Genomic DNA, 11,615 nt, shown 5'->3' with positions numbered 1-11,615 from the left:
AAAGCTGTCTGTTCTGTCTTGTTCCTCGTCGGGTCGTATTCGTTGGGCCTCTGCGTTCTCCTGTGTTCTCCTGCGTTCTCCTGCGTCTCCCCTGAGCTCCCTGAGTTTCCCTCTGAGCCTTCCATCTATTTGTAAGTTTTGCTGCCACGTCAGCTGTTATTTTGCTCTTTATTTACTATTAAAATACTTATTTTTGTAATCTGCCGAGTTGAGTCCTGTCTGCACTACTGGGTTCGTTCCTGTCCAACAAATCCTGACAGAAAAACTATTAATTTGATATAAATCTACTGCTCGTTTTTATTATAGCATTAACTTAATTCAAGATGGCCACCACAGCTTATTAACATTAACCAACACAAAAAAAAAAAAGACTCTGTCTCATGTTTACAGATATTTACCTCAAATTTGAGATGCTAGTATCTGAGACTTATTAACAACACATACTCAGAGTTTGCACGACAAACTATTCAAGATTGATAAAAGGTTTTAAGATCCTTTAAGAATATTAGCTTTCAGTTATATAATTATTACGGCAATAACTTGTTAATCAAGTCAGAATTAAACTTTAGTTTTGAAAACTCGGGTCATTCAAAGAGGTATCTACAACAGGTAAGATAATAATTGTTTATAACCTTCAAACAGAACCCCACTTCTAAAGATCCAAACCCTCACTTTAATACTGAAACAGGTGCAACACCTGCAGTTTGAGGTTCTTTCTCAGAACCAGTTCTTGCATCTCACTTGTGAGTGCAGGAGCCCCAAGTTGCGATGGCTAAATGTTGTACAACTGTAACCCCCCCAAACAAAAAAAAAAGCAATGTCATGGAGGCTGGGTTCATGGTCCTTTAAATAGCTTCTACTGATAATTAATGTTCGATAAGAATTTGTTGTTGTGCGTGTCTGTGCTATGCTACTGTTCCTGCAAAGATTGTGAATTTGAACACTTTCCTCCAACACTGAATAAACTGTGAGATTCTGTAGCGTTGAACGGCCTGTTTCAGTTTGTGAACTTGCTTTTAAAATCTGAACGCTTTAATGTGGACAGTTATCCAAGAAAACAGAAAGATGATGACTCTAAGTCAGGATAAATGATGAATATAAATCACCGCCTCACTGATCTACACTGATGTGTGACAGAGCTGAGACTCACTCAGCAGCAGCAAAGCAACAGCAGTGAAACTTACTCCCAGGGTTCAACTAGTCTTGAGTGTTGTCGTGGCATGTCTTTGAAGGCAGAACAGACAAGTAATACTGAAAAGACACTGACAGTGTTCAGGGACGGGGCCACAGCTGCTCTATTTAACATGCCAAGGTTATCTAGTGACAAGAGACAAACCTGAAGGAAATAAAAACAAGCTTCTGAGAAATACAATGCCGCTTATCTAAAAGAAAAAAAAGAACGAAGCGTAATCTCTCAAGTATAATGAAGCCTTTAGGCATGAAGCATGAAGAAATGTGAATAACAAGCGTAATGCGAAGGATGACCCAGCTGTGTTTTCATAGAAGCTGAGGGAGCGGGGACAGGGTCAGAATACAACAGATATAAAATAGGAATGGACATAATTAAGAAAAAGTGCTGATTAAAACACACACACGTATAAAAATCTACAGCAGGTCACAGAGTTGGAGGTTCATATTCCAATTTTTGGCTGTGTGCATTTTCTCACAACTACTTCTTGATTTCCACTAAAGGACTTCCTTATAGAAATTAATTTAAGCAGATTTATGTCTACAAAGCTCTGCCCAACCCTGCCATGTATAGCAAATATAAGGCAGTACATGATGATTGATGGCAAACGTTGACATTTTTCTGTTGCATTTCTTCTACTGTATTTAATCTGTATGTATTTACTTATGAATGAATTTACCACGAGCTGAGGATCAAGGAATTGCTGAATAAAAGTTGTTTGATGTCACATTTAGTGTTTCTTTTGTAAAAATGTGTTAAGGATTTGGTTTATTTATTTATTTATTGTATAGGTTTTCATATTTTGTGGGACTGTATACCGTTACGTGTGTGTCATTTAGTAAAATATCTCATGAAACACAGAATGGAGTTCAATGAAACTTTCAGAAAGTAATCAATAGGTGTCCATACAACGCATTACCTTTTTCAGTGAATCAATTCAAGATGGGTGCCCCAGCTAACTGAGCATTAGAAACTCAACAATCACAACAATGCACACAGTTTTACAGACTTCTTCTTCTTTTGGCTTTTCTCTTTTCAGGGGTCTCCACAGCGAGTCATCCTACTCCATCTCACTCTGTCCTCTGCATCCTCTGTCCTCAACTTCCTCCATGTCCTCTCTAACTTCATCCATGTATCTTCTTTGTTTTTTCCTGCCAGCTGCATTTCTAACATCCTTCTACCAGTATACCCACTGTCCCTCCTCTGGACATGTCCAAACCATCTCAGTCTGGTCTCTCTAACTTTATCTCCCAGTTGTTCAACCTGTGCTGTACCTCTGATGATCTCATTCCTATCTTATCCAGCCTCATCACTCCTAAGGAGAACCTCAACATCTTCATTTCCGCCACTTCCAGTTCTGTCTCCTGTCTTTTTGTCCATGCCACTGTCTCCAGACCATACAACATAGCTGGTCTCACCACTGGCTTGTAAACTTTTCCTTTGACCTTTGCTGACACCTTTTTGTCACAAATCACTCCTGAAACTTTTCTCCATCCACTCCATCCTGCCTGGACTCTCTTCTTCACCTCTTTACCATACTCCCCATTTTCCTGGACAGTGGACCCCAAGTCTTTGAAGTCCTGAACCTTTGTGACCTCTGCTCCTTGTAGCCTCACTGTTCCACTGACCTCCCTCTCATTCACGTGCATGTACTCTGTCTTGCTACAGCTACACAATTTTACAGACATTGAGCTAAAACTTGGTGTGGTACTAGCATAGCTGAGAGTTATTCCTAATACATGCTTTAAATGTTAACCATTTAGAAAAATATTTGATCAAACATTTATCAATAACGGGCAGCACGGTGGCGCAACTGGTAGAGCTGCTGCCTCTCAGCGAGAAGGTCCTTGGTTCAAACCCCGGTCCAGGGGCCTTTCTGAGTGGAGTTTGCATGTTCTCTCCGTGCATGCATGGGTTTTCTCCGGGTGCTCCGGTTTCCTCCCACAGACCAAAAACATGCATGTTAGGCTGATTGGTAACTCTAAATTGTCCCTAGGTGTGAGTGAGAGAGTGAATGGTTGTTTGTCTCGTTTGTCTCTATGTGACCCTGTGATGGACTTGCGACCTGTCCAGGGTGTACCCCGCCCCTCGCACAGTGATTGCTGGACATGGGCACCAGCGACCCCCGTGACCCAAAATGGAATAAACGGGTAAAGATAATGGATGGATGGATTTATCAATAACTGTTGATGTCAACCCTGTTTGACAGTCCAGAAAGCATAAACCAAATGGATGGATTTTAATTTTAACAAATGTCAAAAAGTACTCATTCAATATGATTGCCACAACTAACTGACATTAGCTAACACAGAAGTAGTTCTAACATACTGGTAGTCATTTTCACAGGTATTGAGTGAAACTTTCATTTTTTTTTTTTTTTTTTTTTTCATTTAGCCTTTATTTATCCAGGTAGTCTCATTGAGCCACGGGAACTCATTTTCAAGAGAGACCTGTTTAGGGAGCACATGGTGGGGGTTAAGGGCCTTGCTCATGGGCCCAGAGTGGGGCGAATGAGGGTGGGGGCAAGTGTGGGTGTTTCACCTACCCCACCCACAATTTATCATTATCTTATATCATTCACAACACATACTCTGAGTGTGACAGGCTTTTAGTTCTGGTCTTTGTATTTGCTTATTGTAATATTATTGCCTCCTTGATCTTTTCCATAGTCTTTGTTTTTAGTTTAACACCTTTTTTTTCCATAAGTAATTAGCACACCTGTTGTCAATCGGTTAAAAACCAGTATCCTCTTTAGCTTGCTCTGCTCTTCAACAGATTGCCTTTTAAATTGCACACATCTTGCCTTTTTGTGTGTTTAATCTTTGCCTTAGTTAACTGATTAAAAGTCTTTGTCTCGAGTTCGCCTCCTACATGCCCGCATATCACTCCTGCCTCTACCTACAATGCATCCAACTGGCACAATTAAAGCTCCTGTGTGGAACAAATGTCAGAAAACCTGCATGTAACACAAACTTTAATACAAATTATGGCTGACATCGCTGGACGTTCTTTCTGTTACCAAATTGGAGAAAACAAACTGTCCCAACTAGAAATTTTGAATAATGCCGCTGTGAACTGCCAGCTGGTTTGTTGCAGAGCTTCCAGAGAAACCCTGTGAGGATGCTGTCTGGAAGGGCAGGAGGTTGAGGAAAACATTTAGCAGGTGATTAGAGGAAGTAACTGTCTGTCACCATGTCATATGAAGAAGCTTAACCACTTGACAAAGTGCTACAAATGCAGCTCAGAACAGGGGCCAAACACAGATGCAGAAATATGGATTGTTTTTGTGACTGTGACCTGGCAAACTGTGTGAGAAGTCACTGACCTTGTAAAATTGGAAACAACCACAAATTGCCAACAAAGACATTGCTCAGTGCAATGATCTGGCCCATTAGCTGCTTTCTTCAGGCCAGCAGCACCCACACCTGCCACCACCCTCATTTGCCCCACTCTGTGCCCTTGAGCAAGACCCTTAACCCCCACCACCGGCTCCCATGGGCACCCTAGATGGCAGCTCTCTGCTCCACAGAGGGCTGTGGTAGCTTGGTGGCCTGTGGTTGCGTCACGAAGGGCATCCGGCGTAGAAACAAATGCCAAGACTTTGTACGAGTTAGTTTGCTCTGGCGACCCCTGAAGAAGGGAGCAGCCGAAAGAAGAAAAATACATGAATACAGGAATATGTTTGCTCACTTAGGATAATGTCTCAGTGTGTTGCAACTGTTGTAGACTAGTTAGAGACACACAGCAGTAGCTCTACTGTGAGCTCAGTCTAGGTGACAGAAATCCTCCTTATCTCCAAGGCTGAGCCCAGTCGCCCTACAAAGTTAATTTCAACCCACTGTATCCCAGATCTCATTGTTTTGGTCATGATCCAGTTTATCTAAAGTGTTTCACAAGTGAAGTCACGAACCATCCATCCATCCATTATCTTTACCCGCTTATTCCATTTTGGGTCACGGGGGTCGCTGGTGCCCATGTCCAGCAATCACTGTGCGAGGGGCGGGGTACACCCTGGACAGGTCGCAAGTCCATCACAGGGCCACATAGAGACAAACGAGACAAACAACCATTCACTTTCTCACTCACACCTAGGGACAATTTAGAGTTACCAATCAGCCTAACATGCATGTTTTTGGACTGTGGGAGGAAACCGGAGTACCCGGAGAAAACCCACGCATGCACGGAGAGAACATGCAAACTCCACCCAGAAAGGCCCCTGGACCGGGGTTTGAACCAAGGACCTGCTCACTGAGAGGCAGCAGCTCTACCAGTTGCGCCACCGTGCTACCGAAGTCACGAACCAAAACTTATTAATAAAAAACTATACACTAGATAATCCCATGCAATTATGGGCACAGTAAGTAGGTTGCACGCAGTTTATTTAAACAACTACAACATAAAATTTTATTTCAATTTTCTTCATCAGGTTGGATGCACAATTGTATAACTTGGCTCGTGCTAGGCTACACTAATGTTGCAACACTACTGATGTCGTGCTAGCTACTGGTACTTAGAATTAGCCCTAGTTTGCATGGCCTAGTGCGTGTGGTGTCAGAAGTGGGATGGGATCATGTAGGTCTTGATTGAGTGGTGGAAGAAGTAGGCTCAGATTCAGAACTTCAAGTGGAAGTTGATTTTTATTTTAACCCCGTGAGTACAGTTATGCAAAAGTGGCTTTTTGAAAAAAAAAAAAACTAACCCCCCCCCCCCACACACACACACACACACACACACATACACACACAATTTTCTAAACAAGAAGACAAAAATTTGATCATGCAGCTACATCAACGAGAACACATATGTTGATATCTTGCAGCGTATAACCCAAGCTTTGGAGATGGTACATCCCTTGTCACTTGCTCTATAAAAGCATATAAACCCCTATTCATCTGGTCTGAAGGATTGTTCAGTACCTTATCAGATGGGAGGAAGGAGAACATACAATATATCTGGTAAGCCATCACCAGTCCAAAAAGTTCAAATTGACATGTGTAGCAGATCCTGCTTTTCAAAATAAAAACAATATTAACATACACATCGCATTATTTTTAAATGATCAAACTATTAGTCAATGTGCTAATGCTAAATAGCCAACATGACATCAGTAGAATTACAACAATTGTATAGCATAACACAAGCATAATGTAGTTGTGCCATCTATTTATAGGATGCCATGGGGTTATACTGTAATATGTACAGTATAGTTGATATCATATATTTGTGGCAGCAGGAGTTTAAATCAATTTTAAAAATGGTTAGAATTACCAGGCAACACAGTTGAGCAGTTGATAGAGCTGTTGCCTCTTAGCAAGAAGGTCGTCGGTTCAAATCCTGGCCCCGGGCCTTTCTGGGGGGAGTTTGCATATTCTCTTTGTGTATGCGTGGGTTTTCTCCGGGTACTCCAGTTTCTTCCCACAGACCAAAAACATGCATGTTAGGCTGATTGGTAACTCTAAATTGTCTCTAGGTGTGAGTGAGAGAGTGAATGGTTGTTTGTCTCTAAGTGTCCCTGTGATGGACTGGGGACCTGTCCAGGGTGTCCCCCACCTCTCACACAGTGACTGCTGGACATGGGCACCAGTGACCCCCATGACCCAAAAAGGAAGAAGCAGGTAAAGATAATGAATGGATGGATGGATGGATGGATGGATGGATGGAAGGATGGATGGATGGATGGTTGGAATTACCAGGAGGTTGTTAAATCAAAAGTTGGCCTCAGAACAGTCTGGTTACAAAACGTCTGGCCCATGCAAAAATTTAGCTGCTTATCTCTGAAATGCCAAAAATGGCCCATTATAATTTTACTGCACTGGTAGTACACATAGTTTTAAAATTTCTTAACTTCAGACAAAAAATCTCAGATGTCAGGATGTGCCAGTCGTCATGACACCATTAATATGCATGAGTTTGGGATGCATTAATCTGCATGCTCGTTAAAAGATTTTGGCTTTGACACAAAGGAGAAGCTTGCAAGATTTGATTTGTCTTGTTATTTTACTGCTTTTATTCCTAATTTCATTTGGAACACAGCAGTGAAACTTATCTTGTTAGACCATTGTATAAGAATAGGCAAGGTAATTAGATTAGATGGCTTTGTGTAATTAGAGCTGTCACATCCACAAGTTCTGCATCCTGCAACAGCTGTTGCTAAATGGGTTTGGGGTGGTTGATTAATGGATAGTTTTGCAGGTTGGGGTGATTGGTTCTCATCACTGTGTGGGTTGGTGCAGACAATTAAAAAAAAAACTTACCTGTCAATTCCCAGTGGAGGCGCAAGATGCTCCCTTTGGGCAAGAAGGTAATTATTGTGCCTCATTAGTTAGAATGAACGCTAAGAGGCCATTAAATGATAACTTGACCCAAGAAATAAAGACGGGTCCAAAGCAAATCTAGAAAAGGAATAGGACGCCTTTAGTCCATCAGATTAAAGAGCCCAGTCACTATTCCTGGTGCATTCAACATTAAAATAAGGCACAAACTGTGTAATGTATGATGAATCCAGAAGGTTTTGGAGAAAGAATGACTTTCTCAAACTAAATATATGGTAACTAGTTTAATGTAACAAACAGTGCTTTTAAAAACAACAAGGATGCTCATTCTACAGTCAAGCTACAACAATTTGAAGGGATCAGTGCAACCCACCACTGCCTGAAGGGTTTGACTGGGTCTAAGGAACCGGGTCAGACAACCCGGGATCAAAATGTGTAAGTGTAAGGTCACAATTAAAGACCTAGTGTTCCTAGATGGAATAAATTAAGATAATTTATGTTGCAAAATTATGAAATTTAGCTGCTTTGGTAAAACCCTAAAAAGATGCAGTCTCACTTAATATTGCAAGATTGAAGATCTATTGTCTTTGTTGTCCACTGTTGTCATCACTCTTTGTTAAAATCAGGTCTCTCTTGTAAATGAGTCCCCGTGGCTCAATGGGATTAACCTGTATAAATAAAAGTTGAATGGAAAAAAAGACACTTCTAGTACTTTGTATGTGTTGTACATGGATCTTAATTACCACCTCATCAAACTTTAGCTTGGTGTCGGTAAAAGTGACAGAGTTAATGGCTTTTTTGTGTTTGGCGAGGATGATGATCTGCCATATTCAACTGGATCGTCTCCAAAAGGTCAGCAGTTGTATATTTCTAGAGGTACAATCTATTAGTGGTTTATGGGATTTTGCTAACAGACAAAAGCATACAACACAGTTTCATCTGTCTACTCATAGCAGAGCTTGACTTACTTTGTTATAGCCTAACCCTGACCCTAAACCTAACCCAAAATGATGTTCTAACATTTAAGAACCATTAGAACTACCAGTCCTAACATTTAAGAACCATTAGAACTACCAGTGGTCAGTGATTGCATCAGGAAAGATCCTTTAACCGTGATTAAATCCAGATACGCACACAGGCTAAATCATTTATGCTTGCCTTTTGAAGGTGAGCAATAATACTAAACAACTTGACCACACAAATGCCAAAATGTTAATACTAACATTGTAAAATTAATTTTTAAAGAGCTGTTAAAACTGGACCCGCTCGCTTTGTTCTGCTTGTTCACTGCCGCGTTCAACCTGCTGAAAATGACAAAAGTTGTCACAATAAGCTGAATAATAAGGATTACCAGCATGGATAATCATCTCCGATTAATGATTTGACAGTTGTCTTCTTAAGTTAGAATTTTTTTCTCAAGTAGGAATGAAATAATGATCAGACAAAGTGTCTTCTCTGAGTTTAACTTAAAGTAGTTATTATTTTTCAAACAAACATGTTACCATAACTCGGAGGCCATAAAGGAACTGTGGTTGAATTTTGTGAACCTGAAAGTTCTTAGACATGTTGCTCTTTTGTTATGTTAGACGGTGGAGCAGCTGATAGAGCTGCCGCCGCACAGCAAGAAGGTTGCTGGATCGAATCCCAGCTGGGGGCCTTCATGGGTGGAGTTTGTACATTAAGCCTGTGTTTGTGTGTTAGCAAAATATCTCATGAGCCTGTTGTCAGATTTTAATGAAAGTCTCAGGAAGTAATAGTTAGATGTACATTTACAATTAACTACCTTTTGGGTTAAGCCCCATTCAAAATGGCTGCCACAGCTATTGGACCTTAGAAAACACAGAAATGGCTATAACTTTGACTATTTTTATTTATTTATTTATTACAAAAATTGAGAATAAAGTAGATGTGGTAGTAGCTGAAATTGATGCTCTAATCACAAACATTTCACACATGAAACCCTGAAATCATTTTAATAATTGTTTGCCATTTTGTCCTAAAAAGATCTTCGTCATTTGTCCACAACTTCTTCCCAGTGACTTAAAATTTGTTAAAAATAAAAATAGATTAAAAAAAAAGATTGTTATAGAAATGGAATAAAACAAAAAGTGTAGTATCAGATTTACTGCATTTCTTTCCATGTGTTGCAGCATGCTGACATGGGCTGGGATTATGCAGATATGCAGCTTTAAGTGCTGAGTGAAGATATTTCTGTTAGAAATTCCTGCTGGTGAGGAAAACTGAACCCCATGCAGCTAAACACCGATTCTTCAAAGCACAGAAATAAAGCTGAGAGGAGAAGTAAGTTTCTGCTGCATTAGAAACATGTTTGAATCAGTGCTGCTCGGGTCCTCTGTCTCCGTCCTGTTCACATGAGATGAAACTTGTGAAAGTTATAGGAGTAGTAAACGTGCTGACTTTGTGCCCTCTGCAAACCAGAATTCAGTACAACTTTAAAAGATAAACTCTGTTTAAATCTCTGGGTGCATGTCACTTTCTATAAATCAGATAACAGTCATATTATTCTGATTATATATTTATATACAGTAGTCCATCACTACTTCGTGGTTTGACTTTCGCGGACTCGCTGTTTCGCGGTTTTTCAAAGTAAGATTGAACACGAGGAAAAATAAATTTGACACAACATGATTGTCAACTTTAATATTACTTGTGATTGGGACAGTATGTGATACTATACAGTTAAAAGTTAATGAAACATTAAAATACCTCGGACTAGCACCACTTGTAGTTTTCTCTCAATAGGCCTACACTGTATCGCCGCTCATAAGGACTACATTTCCCAGAAGCCCCGTTGACTTCTGCTGAAATACTGGAAAGTTTTGATCTGTTCTGAAAAAGTTGGAAAAAACAGAGAAGAACCGGAGCAGAACTGGACCCCCAGACCCATTGGTGAACCTGAGAGCTGGTAGCTGGCCCATGAGAACTTCCTAGCGGGGGATGTGCCGCCGTAGGTCGGGTGCTCCCTCCAGAGCTTGCCAGGACTTTTTTTCTTTGCTCAATTGGACCACCGGTCCTGTGCCAATCATCTGAAGTTCCCACCCTCCAAAAAATGTGCTTCTGAGCTCAAAGGCTGCACAGAACTGGACCAAAACCAGACCAGAACCGGACCTCCAGACCAAACGGCGAATCTGAAAGTTGGTAGCTGGCCCACAAGGACTTCCGAGCGGGACGCGCTGCCGTAGGTCCAGCTTCTTTCTGAAGTCCACCGCCACTACCCTGAGCCAGAGAGCCGACCAGAATCAGCAGGGTAGGTCTGCCGAAACGAAACCAGTTGGAGCGGCACCGAGCCGCTGCTGCTCAGCCAGCTGGTGAGTAAAATTTAGTAGCTACATATAAGCTTGTTGTTAAAATTAACCAGTTTAAGAGTTTAGAACATTGTGGGCTTCATTGTTGCAGGGTAGGTCTGCAGCAACAGAACCGAGAGGAACCGAGAGCCACTGCTGTTCTGCTGAGCTGGTGAGTAACATTTAGTAGCTACATACAGTACTGTACGTATGTTGTTAAAATGATGTAGGTTTAAGAGTTTAAATGATAAATGGACTGTACTTATATAGCACCTTTCTATCTTATCGAGATAAACACTTTATAGCACAATCTGTGCCTCATTTACCCATTCATACAGCACTCTACTAGATCTACACAAAGAATAACCAGAGCTTTATCACATTCATACACTGATGGGACACACATTGGGGGCCATGAGGGGTTCAGTGTCTTGCCCAGCAACACTTTGGCATGTGACTGCTGGTGGAATCAAACCCCCAACTCTTGCATTGGAGCACGACTGCTCTAACCACTCAGCCACAGCCACCCACTAGTTTAGAACATTGTAAGAGTGTGCAAAGGGTTTCTAAAGCCTTTATATATATATATATATGTATGTATATATATATATGTATATATATATATATGTATATATATATATGTATATGTATATATGTATATATATGTATATGTATATATGTATATATATATATGTGTATATGTATATATATATATATGTGTATATGTATATATATATGTATATGTGTATATGTATATGTATATATGTATATGTATATATATATATGTGTATATGTATATATATATATATGTGTATATGTATATATATATGTATATGTGTATATGTATAT

This window comes from Nematolebias whitei, chromosome 4, assembly GCF_014905685.2.
Source record: "Nematolebias whitei isolate Nwh7 chromosome 4, NemWhi1, whole genome shotgun sequence".
Taxonomy (NCBI): domain Eukaryota; kingdom Metazoa; phylum Chordata; class Actinopteri; order Cyprinodontiformes; family Rivulidae; genus Nematolebias; species Nematolebias whitei.
The sequence above is the reverse complement of the archived record's forward strand: the minus strand, read 5'-3'. Positions refer to the sequence as shown.